This window comes from Cryptomeria japonica, chromosome 4, assembly GCF_030272615.1.
Source record: "Cryptomeria japonica chromosome 4, Sugi_1.0, whole genome shotgun sequence".
Classification (NCBI taxonomy): Eukaryota; Viridiplantae; Streptophyta; class Pinopsida; order Cupressales; family Cupressaceae; genus Cryptomeria; species Cryptomeria japonica.
The window spans coordinates 404,279,830-404,293,303 of record NC_081408.1 but is presented as its reverse complement, the minus strand read 5'-3'; positions in this window follow the sequence as shown (position 1 = coordinate 404,293,303).

The following is a 13,474-nucleotide window of genomic DNA, read 5'->3' as shown; positions in this document are numbered from 1 at the left end:
ATACCTTAAACTCCAAAGCACAAAGAGACTTCTTTATAGTTAACTTAAACTTAATGTATAAGTTGTTTACAAGCTTGGCAAACTGAGCTGCAACTTTTCTATATTATGTGCTTTTAATTGCTTAAATATGAAAAACAAAGTGTATTTGATTATAATTGAATATTTGTAAGAGAATGTTGCAGGAACTTTAAGTAATTATGAAAGAGCAATACTGATAGGAATAAGAAGTATGCTTCCCTAATGAGCACCTTATGCACACCAGAACTATTCACAAATACTAACAATAGACCAGTGCCTTATCTGACAATTAATGTGTTACTTAGTGGACAAATATTTTAATCAACTTTGGAGACAGTTTGAAAAACTCAAAATATGTAAGACTATCATTGCAATGGTTTCATTATGTGTTGCAAGAAAAACAAAAATAATTATGTTTCCTATACAACAACATGTGATGGCACACTAGAATAAATATAAATTAGATTTACCCAAAGGACTTGATTCATCAACACAATGTAACAAAATGATCTGAAGATAAAATAGTGAATCTTATATATTAGTTTTTGAATAAAAAGATGTACAAAATCTGCAAACTCACACGTACTTCATGATTTTCTTGATTGCACAAAATATAACTTTTCATTCCTATAGACTTGCCTTAACACAATAATAGTAATCCCAAGAGACGATGTGAAAAATCCGTCCCCCCCTCTACATACAAAATAACTCCTTATACATATGTGAGTCAAAAGACACAAATGAAAGGATACACCCTTTCTTTAGTATAAACTAAAAATTGTCAAAAACCTAGCTAATAACTCCCTAACTGTTATGACAACCAAAAACATTAAAAGCATATTATAATGACACAAGTTAACTTTTTCCATCTAGCCTCTAACTGCACTTCTAAATATGCCGAAGATATCCTTCATCTTTGTAGGTGCAAGCGTTAAAGATGATATATCTGACTGCCACTTCCAATGTAACAAAATTCTCTAGTTGTTCCCCTGTTTTAGTCATGTCCAAGGTATCTGCATGGGTGATGTTAAGGGCTGCACTGAGTATCGATCTACAATCAGAAATCCATTGGCTTTTATCCTTTATCATCCATGTATCATCCACAACACTTGGGAATCCATGTTGGATAATCCCCTGACACTCCTCATATTTAGTTTTTAATTCAGTTGTAAATTGCTCATGAGCATTATTAATTAATTTCTTGACCTTGCTGACAACTTTTTCACTTTGTATTTTATCTTGCAATAAAAAATTTAATCTATCATAAATTCTCTGGTGTGATACAGTATTATCCATATTTTTCTAATAAATAGTCCAGAATTCCTTTAATACTCTTTGCAAATTCTCATATCTTTTAGTGATTAACACGCACGCTGCATCTATCTGACAATTTGCGTCTGTTTCTTTAACTTATTGTACTCCTGTAAAAATTCATCATACCTCTTTTTTATCTTTGAACCATCTGTAATCTGTGGCACTAGATGACCACCTCTCTTCAATAATTCTTCATACAAAGCTTTGTAGTTTTCCTTTTCTGAGCTTTGTTCAACTTTGAAAGATCTATTCCCATCTCTATTGTGACCATGGGATGTATTTCTCCAACTTTTAGTTTCATCATATGGCCAAAGGCCTTGTCAACATCTATAATCATTGGCCTCCTATTTGGGGGATAGAGGGCCCATAAAAGCATAGCCTCATCATCTGGATCATATCTTGATCCAATAAAAATATCATTAACACCCTGAATGTCTAACTTAAAATATTTCTTATCTAAATGCAACAAGCTATCAAAAGTAAAAGATGCATTGTGGTCCCAACCTGGGAAAAGAATGATTCCTGCCTCTATAAGAAGTTGTCTTCCCCTTTGAGGGGTCATGTTATCTAACTCAAAATTAATTTATGCCTTCATCTTTGTAAGCATTTTTGCCTCATTCTCTGGTGTCACATCTGGCATTGTATCTCTTGATTTCTTTCCTTTAAAATGATACAAAAGGGACTTAAACTCCTTTGACTTAACAAATTCATCATCTGATACAAAAGATGTATGCCCTTCTAGCGTAGCATCTAAATCTTCACTCAATGTTGCTACAATTTTATCTTGAGCATCTGGTTCATCTTCTTTTTCTAGTACTCAAAGCTTAGAAACTATTTCATTCTCTCTAGAACCAATTTCCACATCTTGTTCTTGTTCTCCTAATAGGTCCCTTACTCTTTGCTTCCTTTCTTCCAATCTTCTTTCCAAGTCATCAACAATATTTGCAAGTTCTTCTAACTCTTTTTTCTTGCACAGATCCTCATAGTCATCTTACTCATGGAGATAATCTCCCAGGTTTATTCCTTTTCTACACATGTGGATGTGACCTTTTGGGTCATAGTTCTTCCTTGGCGTGTGTATATATAGATTGAATTCATCCACTAGATTCTTATTTATGGCTTAGTAAGCTTTGGTAGAGACTATTCTAAAATCTCCAAACTACAAAGTCCTCGGTAAGAAGGCTTGCTTATGGGAACTCCCAAAGTGTTGTGCATTAGAGACACTCAATTGTCTCACAATCTCCAAGTAAGAAATTTGGTCTGGCACAAGCTTAGGAAGACAACTACAGGAATCTTTTACCAGCATGGGAACTAATAGAGATAATACCATAATAGATTACTTTGAAACTTTCCAATCTAAGATGAGAGCTAGGGAAAGGATTCCTCAAAGCATAGTTGAGAAATATGACAAAAAAAATCTGTTTTGTCATTAAAAGAGATGAAACCTGGATGAAAGCAGTAAGCCCTAGAACTATTTGGGTTACTGAAATGGGTTATGAGGTTGGTCTACATGTTCTAGAAATGTATGCAAAAGCACTACTTGAAGCACCAAGAGAACCATCTGAGGAAATATTTGGAAAAGTTGAAACCATAGCTAGTAAAGTATCAATGGAGAAAAATAAGAAGAAAAGAGACAAATTCATTAAGGATGCATTCAAGAAAGCACAAGAAATCAAAGAAAATGTCATGAACCTTAGTGGTATATCAGCTAGTGAGCTTGAAGGACTTCAAATGGAGGAACATATTTCACTAGTTGACACATCTTCTGACAGTGACAGTGGGAAGGCTGCTGAGTTCAAAAGAGAAAACAGACATCGATTACCCCTTCACTGAATGATCTACTTAATGAGGTTACACATGAGGGAAATTTGTCAAATGTGAACAAGTTATATCATTCTTTCAATAACACTGACAGGGAAACTATTGAAGAAAACTTTGGTCTTCATTTAGACATTTATAAGAAAGTTTTGATTGAAGTTATTGATGAGCTACCAAATGATCTCTACATGAGACTAGAAGCTAAAAGCCTATCAGTGATGGAATTAGATAAGAAATTGAAATTTGAAGCACTCTTGGTTGTTCACTCGGTTAACTCCAAGGAAGAAATAGATGAACTTATTTATGAGGCTAACCAACCAGTATTTGCTAGTGGACACCAACAAGTGAGCCTGAAGGCTAGAAGAGTGAAGGGAATTGCAGAAGAAACAATGAATAATTGGGATATAATCTTTGTAGAGAAAGAAAAATAAGAGGAAATGAGAAAACCCAAGAAGACATTTAAGGTTTATCAAAAGGACAAGGGTAAAGGAAAAATTGGTGGTGTTCCAAACATTAAGATTACTGACAATCTTCCACCACCACCTTTGGATACTACACCAGTACACTCAAAAGATCTACCGATTATTGACACTGAAGGAATTAGACGTGATGATACTAATCCTGAGTCAGAGATACTTTTTAAAATGAATTTGGATAAGGATAATTCAGAGATTAAGGCAGACAGTGTTGATAATAGCAACAAAGTAGAGGAACCGGTACAAACTATTGAAATTGAGACATCAACACAAACAGAGCAACCGACACAGCCTAAAAAACCTACTAAAGATAAAGGTACTAGCACAGGGCCACAAGAGACAAAGAAATCGACAAAGAAACAAACTGAGACAGAGGTGCACATGAAGACTGAGAAACTGACAATCACGGAAACAAAATGATTGGTCAGACATCCAGCACATCTACAGGTGAATTCAGACCTACCAATGTTATACAGGTTCTTTTGGATTCAATTAAGAAGATAACAAATTGCAATGCATTGGCCTACAAGGCAATTGACAACACATTACCTATTCTTAAGTTGATTGCACCAAATTGTAAAATAGATCACATTACTGATTCTTTGGGTAAATTGGACACATTGTCCAAATTTATTGCTGATAATGTAATAACTATTGATAAGGTGAATGAGGACACAATTAAGGAGAGGGTTGAAAAAGGGAAAAACACGTTCTTTTAAGACACTATAAAGAAGTGTACAGAACACTTAAATATATTATTACTGGTACTTAACTCTACAATTTTGGAGTACAAGGAGATATATAGGGAAACATGCAAACCTCACCTTTTGACAAAGGACATTGATAAGGAGGTCAAGGAGACACAGAAAGAAATTGATGGTATAGCAGATAATATAATTTGTTCATCCGGACATATATCAATTTTTGAGTAGGAAATGCCAGTTTTTTAGGAGAAGTTAGAGAAACTTGAGAAAGAGAAGGAAAGGATAAGGTCAAATGCCCAGGAACATAAAAATAAAATTGGTCCTAAGTTGGACAATCTTATCACTCAGAGAATTGAAATATCTAAGGCATTATTTCAAGGAGAGCGATCACTGGAGGAACACATGATTATTCACCGACATGATCCAACAAACTGAGGCAACTTTGAATGATAGCAAAAGGTTTATGCAGAGTCTGAATATGATTTTGGCAGACATATTTCAGATTGTAACCAACCGGTTACAAACATTGAGGTAGCATTTTTGTACTCTTTTGATGACATCCTTTGTCATTGATGTCAAACGGGGAGTAGTGGAGAGAAAAATGCATATACTGAGGAGATCACTTGCTCAGAGGGAGCACATCTTTTTGGATTTTTTTTTTTGTATAACAATTTTGATTTTTCTCATGAGTGTTGCCATCAATGCCAAAGGGGGAGATTGTTGGCATTCTACACTCTTATGAGAATAGTTGATGTTGTCATTGATGGCAACCAACTGGAAACCATCTGGCAACCAACTGACAGATACTGGCACCGGCAATAGATTTCTACATACACCAGAAGACACCGGCATCAGCAACAATGCATACCGGTACTCAGGCCGACATGGAATAAACTTTTGTTTATTCTATTTTAATGTAATATCTTTTGTAAGCCAACATGGTATATTGTAATAGACTCATATATGTATGAGATCTTATAGGTCATTTGAAATATGGTATATGATAGATAGAGAAGAGCGAGATATGATGTATAATTTTGTATAAGGTGATATAGTTGATAGCAAAGGTTTTGGTTATTGTCTGAGCTTAAACTGGTACTGAACCTGGCATATGAGATGTTGTTTTGAGCAATACATTGTATTGGATTTGAGAATCCATTTTGTAGTCAGTGTGACTCTTTTTGAGCAGTGAGCTCTAGGCTGTTGGCCTCCTTGCATGTGCATGCCCCCCATTGTAAGTAGTATTTATTCATTGGCCAGTGAGTAAATATTGTGGGTCACAAATCCCACCAAGGTTTTTCCCACACCAGTTTTCTTTGTTAAATATTTTGTGTTATGGTGTGTTTTCTATGATGTCTTTATTATTCTTATTTGCTACGTGAATTCTTATTTATGGGTACACTGTTTTGGGATGCAAAGTTTTAAATAAGTATAAATATTCTACTAACTAGTTAGACATTGATTCACTCCCCCCTCTTAGTGTGTTTGGGACTGTCATTGAATCTAACACTGTGTTCCCCCAATGAGGTCTCCTTCTTAGCGACTACCTCATCTTCCTCATCAGGTATTAGCATAGCAGAAAATGTCTTCTTTCGATTAGCCGATATTATCCTGATGACTTCACCTTGTTACTTTCCTAGTCACTTCTTTCGGTGTAGGCTCTCCTGATGAAACCTCATTTCCATCTGCCATGATATCCATTCTATCGGGTATCGGGGTAGATATTTTTTACACTTTCCGATATCCCGATGACTTTAAAGTATCCACTGTGCATTCTCCTTCATCGATGTAAGTTCTACTGATAGCCTCATCAGCTCTCAGCATAACACTTTTCTCATGCCTATGATAGTGACTGTTATGCTGATGAACCCTCCATTATGAACTTCTTTTTAGTTATCCTTCGGAGTGGTCGGTCTGTGTTACACTGATAGATCCTTCCATTGTTTTGACTAAGCGGTCTTGTTAGGGTAGCTTGTGTCAATAACTCAAATTTGAAAAATCATGGAAATTGAGCTCCTCTTCATGAATGTTGATGCTTCCAATCTTCCATGGAGACTTCATATGTGCTAATAAAATATCAGATTCCATCACATAAGCCCAATCTCTATCATGTGCAAAAATGCTCTTATAAGGATCCCAATACCGTCATAGTGAAACCTCTTCATGTAGTCCCCACTCAGTGCCAACCTTTAACATGCCCTAGTGATACTTGTCGATTCAAGAAATGGATCACAGTTGGATTTTTCTGATGCTACAACATAGCTCCAGCATATACAACCTAGTAGTAAATTATCTTATGATAGAAATATACATAGAAAGCATCATTTAAATAGCATAAAAATATTTTGCAAAAATATGTGCTAACAGTGGCTCTTTCTGGGAATGTATGTTCCTTTTAGGGACATAGCAAGATCTTGCCCATCTCTAGAAAGCAGACCAATAAAAACAAATGAACAAAAATAGAAAATAAAGGCTACACTACTAAAGTACATAGATACTCCCTGCTCCTTAAGAGAAGAAATTCTTGAGATATTGTGCATGGATTGGAAATTCCTGAATTTCACCATCAGTATTTTGCAAAAAGTATGAATTTTCTCCTCCTTTATCTATGATGATGTATGGTCCTAGCTAGAGTGCTTCAAACTTTCCATGCTTGCCCTTGTCTTGGTCCTTTGCATTCCACTTGAGCACCCACTCTCCTTTTTTAAAAGTTCTGTCATAAGTTTTCTTATCATGCAATGCCTTTACCATTTTCTACCTCTATATATTTTGTTCCTGAGCCTCTATTCTGTACTCATCCAATTCAGCCAACTGGACCAGCCTATTTTCCATGAAATTAACTTCTTCTAGATATCTCTCTGAAACAAATTTATACATCGGGAGTAGGTTGTTCAAAGGAAACCATGCTTTTTTTCCATAAACAAGTTGATAAGGAGCAAACCCTGTGGACTTCTTGATTGTTACCCTATCTGCCACACTGCCAAATTCAACTTTGAGTCCAATGCCCTTTTGTTGTCACCTAACATACTTTTAATGATCTTCAACAGATTTTTGTTACTAGATTTTTTGTCCATTCCCTTTGGGATGATAAGGTGATGAATATGAAAGAGTGATTCCATAACTTTCACAAAAGTCAGCAAATTCTTTGGATCTAAAACACATCCCATTATCTACAACAATCTTGTGGGGTACCCCAAATCTTGTCAAAATATTCTCCAAAAGAAACTTTGTCACTACCTTGCTTGTAGCCTACCTTGTAGGAATTGCCTCTACCCATTTGGTAAAGTAGTCAGTGGCTACCAAAATCCATTTGTACCCTCCACTGGATTTATTTGCAATTTCACCTATGAAATCAATACCCCGCATTTGAAAAGGTTCTTCAGTCTACATGGGTCTAAGTGGAAGAGCTCCATTGTATTTAAGCTTTCCTGAAAATGTTTGGCAAGCCTCACATTTTATAATATAATTATGACAATCCTTAGATACTTGTGGCCAATAGTAACCGGCATTAAGTATTTTATGGGTAGTAGTCTTTGCTGAAAAATGACCCCCACATACACCTTCATGCAATTCCTTTAAAAAAGATTGTGCTTGATTAACATCCAAGCAAAATAAAAGGATGCCATCCCTATTTTTCCAATATAAATCACCCTTAAGCAATACATCGACCCAAAAGGGATCAAAACCCAAAGAACAAGACCTAATGTGTAAAATAAACAAGGTTAGCCTCTGCCAAGAGATTCCTTCAGAAAATCCAAATGATGAAATCTAGATCATGGGAAAAGGTCAACCACGCGTGAAGGAACATCAAAATCAACACTCAAGGCTCTTTAAGCTTTGGAAGGGGTTCTAGTAGATCACAAAACTAGGTCTAGGCAACCGATAACAAGAACTATCAACCGGTAACAGGAAACTGTCAAGGAAACCGATATTGATATCTTGCTGGAAAAATGATCCAAATACGATGCGGTCTGGAAATAAGAAAGATGATCAAGTCTTCAAGTATAATCCAACTCTGTAGGATCTCATGAGCCAAAATCGGGACACAGAAAGAAAAGTTGAAACTGTAAACAAAAAGAAAAAGAAAAAGAAAAAGAAAATGTTTTTGGTTGATGTAAGATTGCTATGAACTGGGGATGCTCCTACATCAATAATGCTCCAAGAAGGTGTGGGAGGACAAAATAAAGCCAAAGAAGTGCTCAAAACCAAACTACAATATCTCATGATTGAAAACAATACCATTTCCCAACAGCTCCTTTACACAAACTTACACAGACTTGCCCAGAACTCAGAATACAACTCCAAAACATGAAATGGGATTCAATGAAAACTCACTACAGCAAACAAAGGATAAAAATGGTTCCCATAAAGCCAAAGTGAAGGAAAATTCATACCATCAAACATAGTGCAAGAAAGCATAGAGAAACATACAACATTTCAGTCACATAAATCTATCCCATAACACTTGTATAAGGAAATCACCATAAATCTCTTCCCCATTCAAATAAATACAACATAATATAAATATCCAATCCCCAACATTCTTTGAAAACAATCTTTGAGAAGACACAGTGAATACAAAGCTTTTCTGGAAACTATTATGCATAATAAAGTTGAAGCTACAACCTGGAAAACAGATTAATGGCAAGAAAATTCGAGATAGAGAAAATCCAGGCAACCAATCTTCAAATCCAAGCTCCGATGAAATCAAATCTCCAAATGCAAGCCAAAAATCTCCCGGAAGATAACCCAACAGTATTCACGGAAAGCTCAATAAATAAACGATTAATTCAAAACTATAGAAAGTCATCAACCAATCAAAATACTCTATAAAACTATATAATATTGTAGCTTGGAATTCGGAAATCATCACAAGCAATAGAAATATTAGTCATAGCTCAATCACAAAAGCTCAAATGCAATGATCAATCCTAATTACATCCAATAGAGACATGAAAGCAAAACATTCAAGATTCGAAAATTAAGCAAACCAAATGCAGATCTGAGTGTCTCCTTCATGTGGCTCCATTGTCCTTCTTTCTCCTTCAAATAGCTTTGTTGTAGATCTCACCTACAAGTGCATACACATGAGATGAAAGCAAGTAGACAAGATTGTAGTGCAAGAATACTCGAAGCGTGATTGATTTGACAAAGTGATTAGAAAAGTGATTCGTTTGATAATGTGATTAGATTGGGATTGAAGAAAATCATCCAATTTATAGACAAATTGGAGAGATGATCAAATTAGCATGAAGGGATTCAAATGGAAATTGCAAATCAAGAATGTCAATTATGACAAATTTGCACTTTCTATGCAAAAATTGATTGATTGATAATTCATGACACAATTATGACAAATTTCTATGTCAAAATTGATTGATTGTCAATTATGACAAATTATGACAAATTGAAATGTCTTTCCCATAAAATTAGGAGGAAAATAGGAGCAAATTGAATTAGAAATTAGGAAAATTAGAAAATTGGAAAATAGGAATTAGGAAATTAGAAAATGAGGAAATTAGGAATTTAGTGAATTAATTAATAATTTTTCATTTATTAATTAATTCACAAAGAGGGAATTTAGAAATTGATGAAAAATTAGGTAAATCAATTAATAATTGGTCATTTATTAATTAATTCACAAAAAAAGGAATAATTAGTTAGCCAATTAAATTAAACATTTAATTGTGACACAAAGACCTAGGATAAATAAATAAATTATTTAACCTAGAGGGAGAAATGACAAATAGGGTTAAATGAATAAAATCATGAAACCTTAAAAGATGAATTAGAAATGCGAGGATGACAATTAGGTCTTGACAAAGGATAATTGATATCGATTCGATTTGATCATGATCCTGACTGACAAAGGACCAATGCTGACAAACAATTTGATTGATAAATGCGCCAATTGATGAGGAATAATGACTAATTGATCCAAATTGACACAATTGAGAAAGACGATGATTGATGGCAAATGGATCACAAAAAATGACAAAATTGACAAGGACAAAGATCAATGACAAAATAGATTACAAGACGACAAGATTGATGACAAATTGATCAAAAGACAAGAATCGTTGACAATTATCGATCGCATGATGACATTTTTGATAAGAGGATAACGATCGATGACAAATTGATCGCAAAATGACAAGATTGAAAAGAGGAAAAAACCCTAATTAGGATTGACGATGTCCAAAATGATGACAAATGAGCACGCACATTGATGCGACAGGATAAGATCGACCAAAATCATGACAAATATTGCTACCGACAAGACCAAATTCGAAAGCGAGACAAATGAAGAAATGCAGAAGAAAGACTCGATGCTCGCAAATGATAAAGACCAAGTGCGAATCATAGGAGAAATGTTAATGCGACGCAAAAACCCTAAAATAAGGCAATGCGCAAATGTTAAAGTATGATTCCGCAAGCATTGACCATTTTTAGGTGTCTACAAATATACCTACCATGCACAATATTGAGACATGTAATATTTAATAGTATTATTTACTTACCTCCCACAACTCAGCCAATAGGGTAAAAGGGTAGGTAGGTTATATAATATATCCAATAACCATATAATAACAAAGGTTAATATATATTTAATAACAATAATATTATGAACACTAGTAAATTAATAATAAATCAAACCCAATAGGATAATAAGTTAGGTAATAAATATGATATCCAAGGGATAAATAATAAATCAAATAAAACTATATAAATAAACTTCCACAATAATTAATTAATTAATTAACAATAATTAAATCAAATCAAATAAAAAATAAATTGTGATTAAGAGGGTTTTTGATGGCGACCACTAGCAGATGGATGCAGGCGGGAAGAAAATTTGAAAACCTGTACCACAACAAGTACCGTAGTAGATTTTAGAATAGTGATAGGAGGTGGAACAGGTCTGGCTATGGCTTTAGTGGCAGGTATAGAGATCAGCAGGACAGGTATTATTAAAATCCCCATCAAAACTTTTTCATACCTCAAAATCGACCATCCAAAAAATTATCCAAACAAAAACAACTAGAGTTTGATATATGTGAGGGTTATATATTAGAGCATCCCCATGAACCAGACGCGGACAGGGGTTTTCTAAAAAATTTGTGGAAATATTTAGAAGCAGATCTCTGAAACAAGAGTGTGCATGAGGATCTCTCTAATGGGTAGTCTCCATCCTTTCTATCTTGGCTAAACATGATTCCCTTGCACAAACCCTATCCTTCTTGGCCAAACTCTATACCTCTGCATAAGCCCTCTTTTCTATCATTCCATAATTATTTACCCATTAATGAAGGAGGGAGCTCTCGACTAGTTAATAATAAAGCTCCCTTCATGCCAAAACCCCCTTTGCAGACAAAGAAACAAGTAGTTGGTGTTAAATTCAATTGACCCCCTAATATGCACCTTAAAATTTGGCGAAGGAAACAAACAACAAATGGAACAACCTAGGACAAGGATGCCATGGATACAGATCATCCTACCCAAGGAGATTCAAGAATGGTTACCCTCCCTGAGCACTTCCTTCTTCCACAAATTTCACATCTTTGTGGTAAAGCCCTCATTGGTAAGTTTTGGAAATCCTCACCTTCTCCTCTTGATTTACTTGCAAGGGCAAAAAGGAATTGGAAAGGGATTAAAGATATCTTTTATATGGATAATGGTTGTGAATTTTTTATTGCAATTTTTGAATCTAAATACAACAGAGATGTGGTTCATAAACATAAAGGATGGTTCTGTAAGGGTTTCGGGATTTTCACAATCCCATGGATTCTAAATTTTAAGCCTGATAAGGATATTTGTCAATTTTCTCCTTTCTGGATTACATTTCCCTCTTTTCCCTTGGAATATAGAGATCTGGAACTTGTAGACCTTTTTACGAACCAATTGGGCATTTTTGTCAAACATGATTTGGTTCCCTTCAAATTGACTCACCTTCCAATTTGAGTTTGTTTACTTCTAGATCTTTCAAAACCACCCCTAGATACTATCTCTATTACCTCCAAATTTGGCACCTGGAAGCAAACCATTACTGTTGATAATTCTAAAACAGTTGATCATCACTCAGAATTCTCGGGTCATTTTAATTCACAATGTCAAGGTGTTGATTGTTCAACTCTTAGGGTCTATGAAGACCACTCTACTGACCCCTTAATTTTCTCATTTATCAATACCTCATACAAAGAAAGTTATCCAAATCTCAAAATACAAGATGAGGATAAAATATTGAGCACAACTATTACCAAACAGAGTACACAAGTTGATCAGGGGGGGCATCTTTTTTATCTTTTTAAATTTTTTTGAGAAACAATCTTCCAACTCTGAACATAAATTTTGCAAACTTTGTTGTTCAACTCATAAATCTATTGGTATTATGGATGACTTTGTCATGTGTTGCATTGGTTTTGTCATTGATGTCAACACTTATCTTTCTGAAGGTCTACATTGTTGATTTGGCACTTTGGTTATATTGGTTTGTTGATGAACCGACACATTGTAATCCTGGTATGCATATTGGCTTATGCACAGTTACCGGTATATGTTTCACCGACAGCTCAAGAAGTTGATGATGACTTGTTACCATCTGGAGATCATTTGATTATGTCGAAGACATGGATTGGATGTTTGCATTCGATGTTTTGCACATTGGACTGATCGGGTTCACATATTTGCCTTGACTCACAGATAGGTCCAGGTTATGAACCGGCATAAGAAAACATGTTCCAGATCAGCACGACATGTTTTGGAAATGATTTATTGATTGGATAATGTGTAAATGTATTGAGGCCAACATATTGTATTGCACCAAGACTTATTTTGTAATTGACTTAAATGTAATATCTTTTGGGAGCTGACCTAATGGTTAGGTCTTAAGCTTTGTATAAATAATTGTAAGATCTTATTTGGAAGAGGTGTGCGTATGCATTGAGATTATTGTGAAGAGCGAAAACAAGTCGATCCTTGTACGAATCATGTAGATATCATCTAAAGGTTGAAGGAAAGAATGTTAAAGGTCGTGAAGGTCGTGAAGGTATTTAGTCCTCATGCGCAGAGCTTAAACTGGTACTGAATCCGACATTGAAGATGCTAAATTGAAGCAGTACATTGATTATTGGATTTAACCATTCA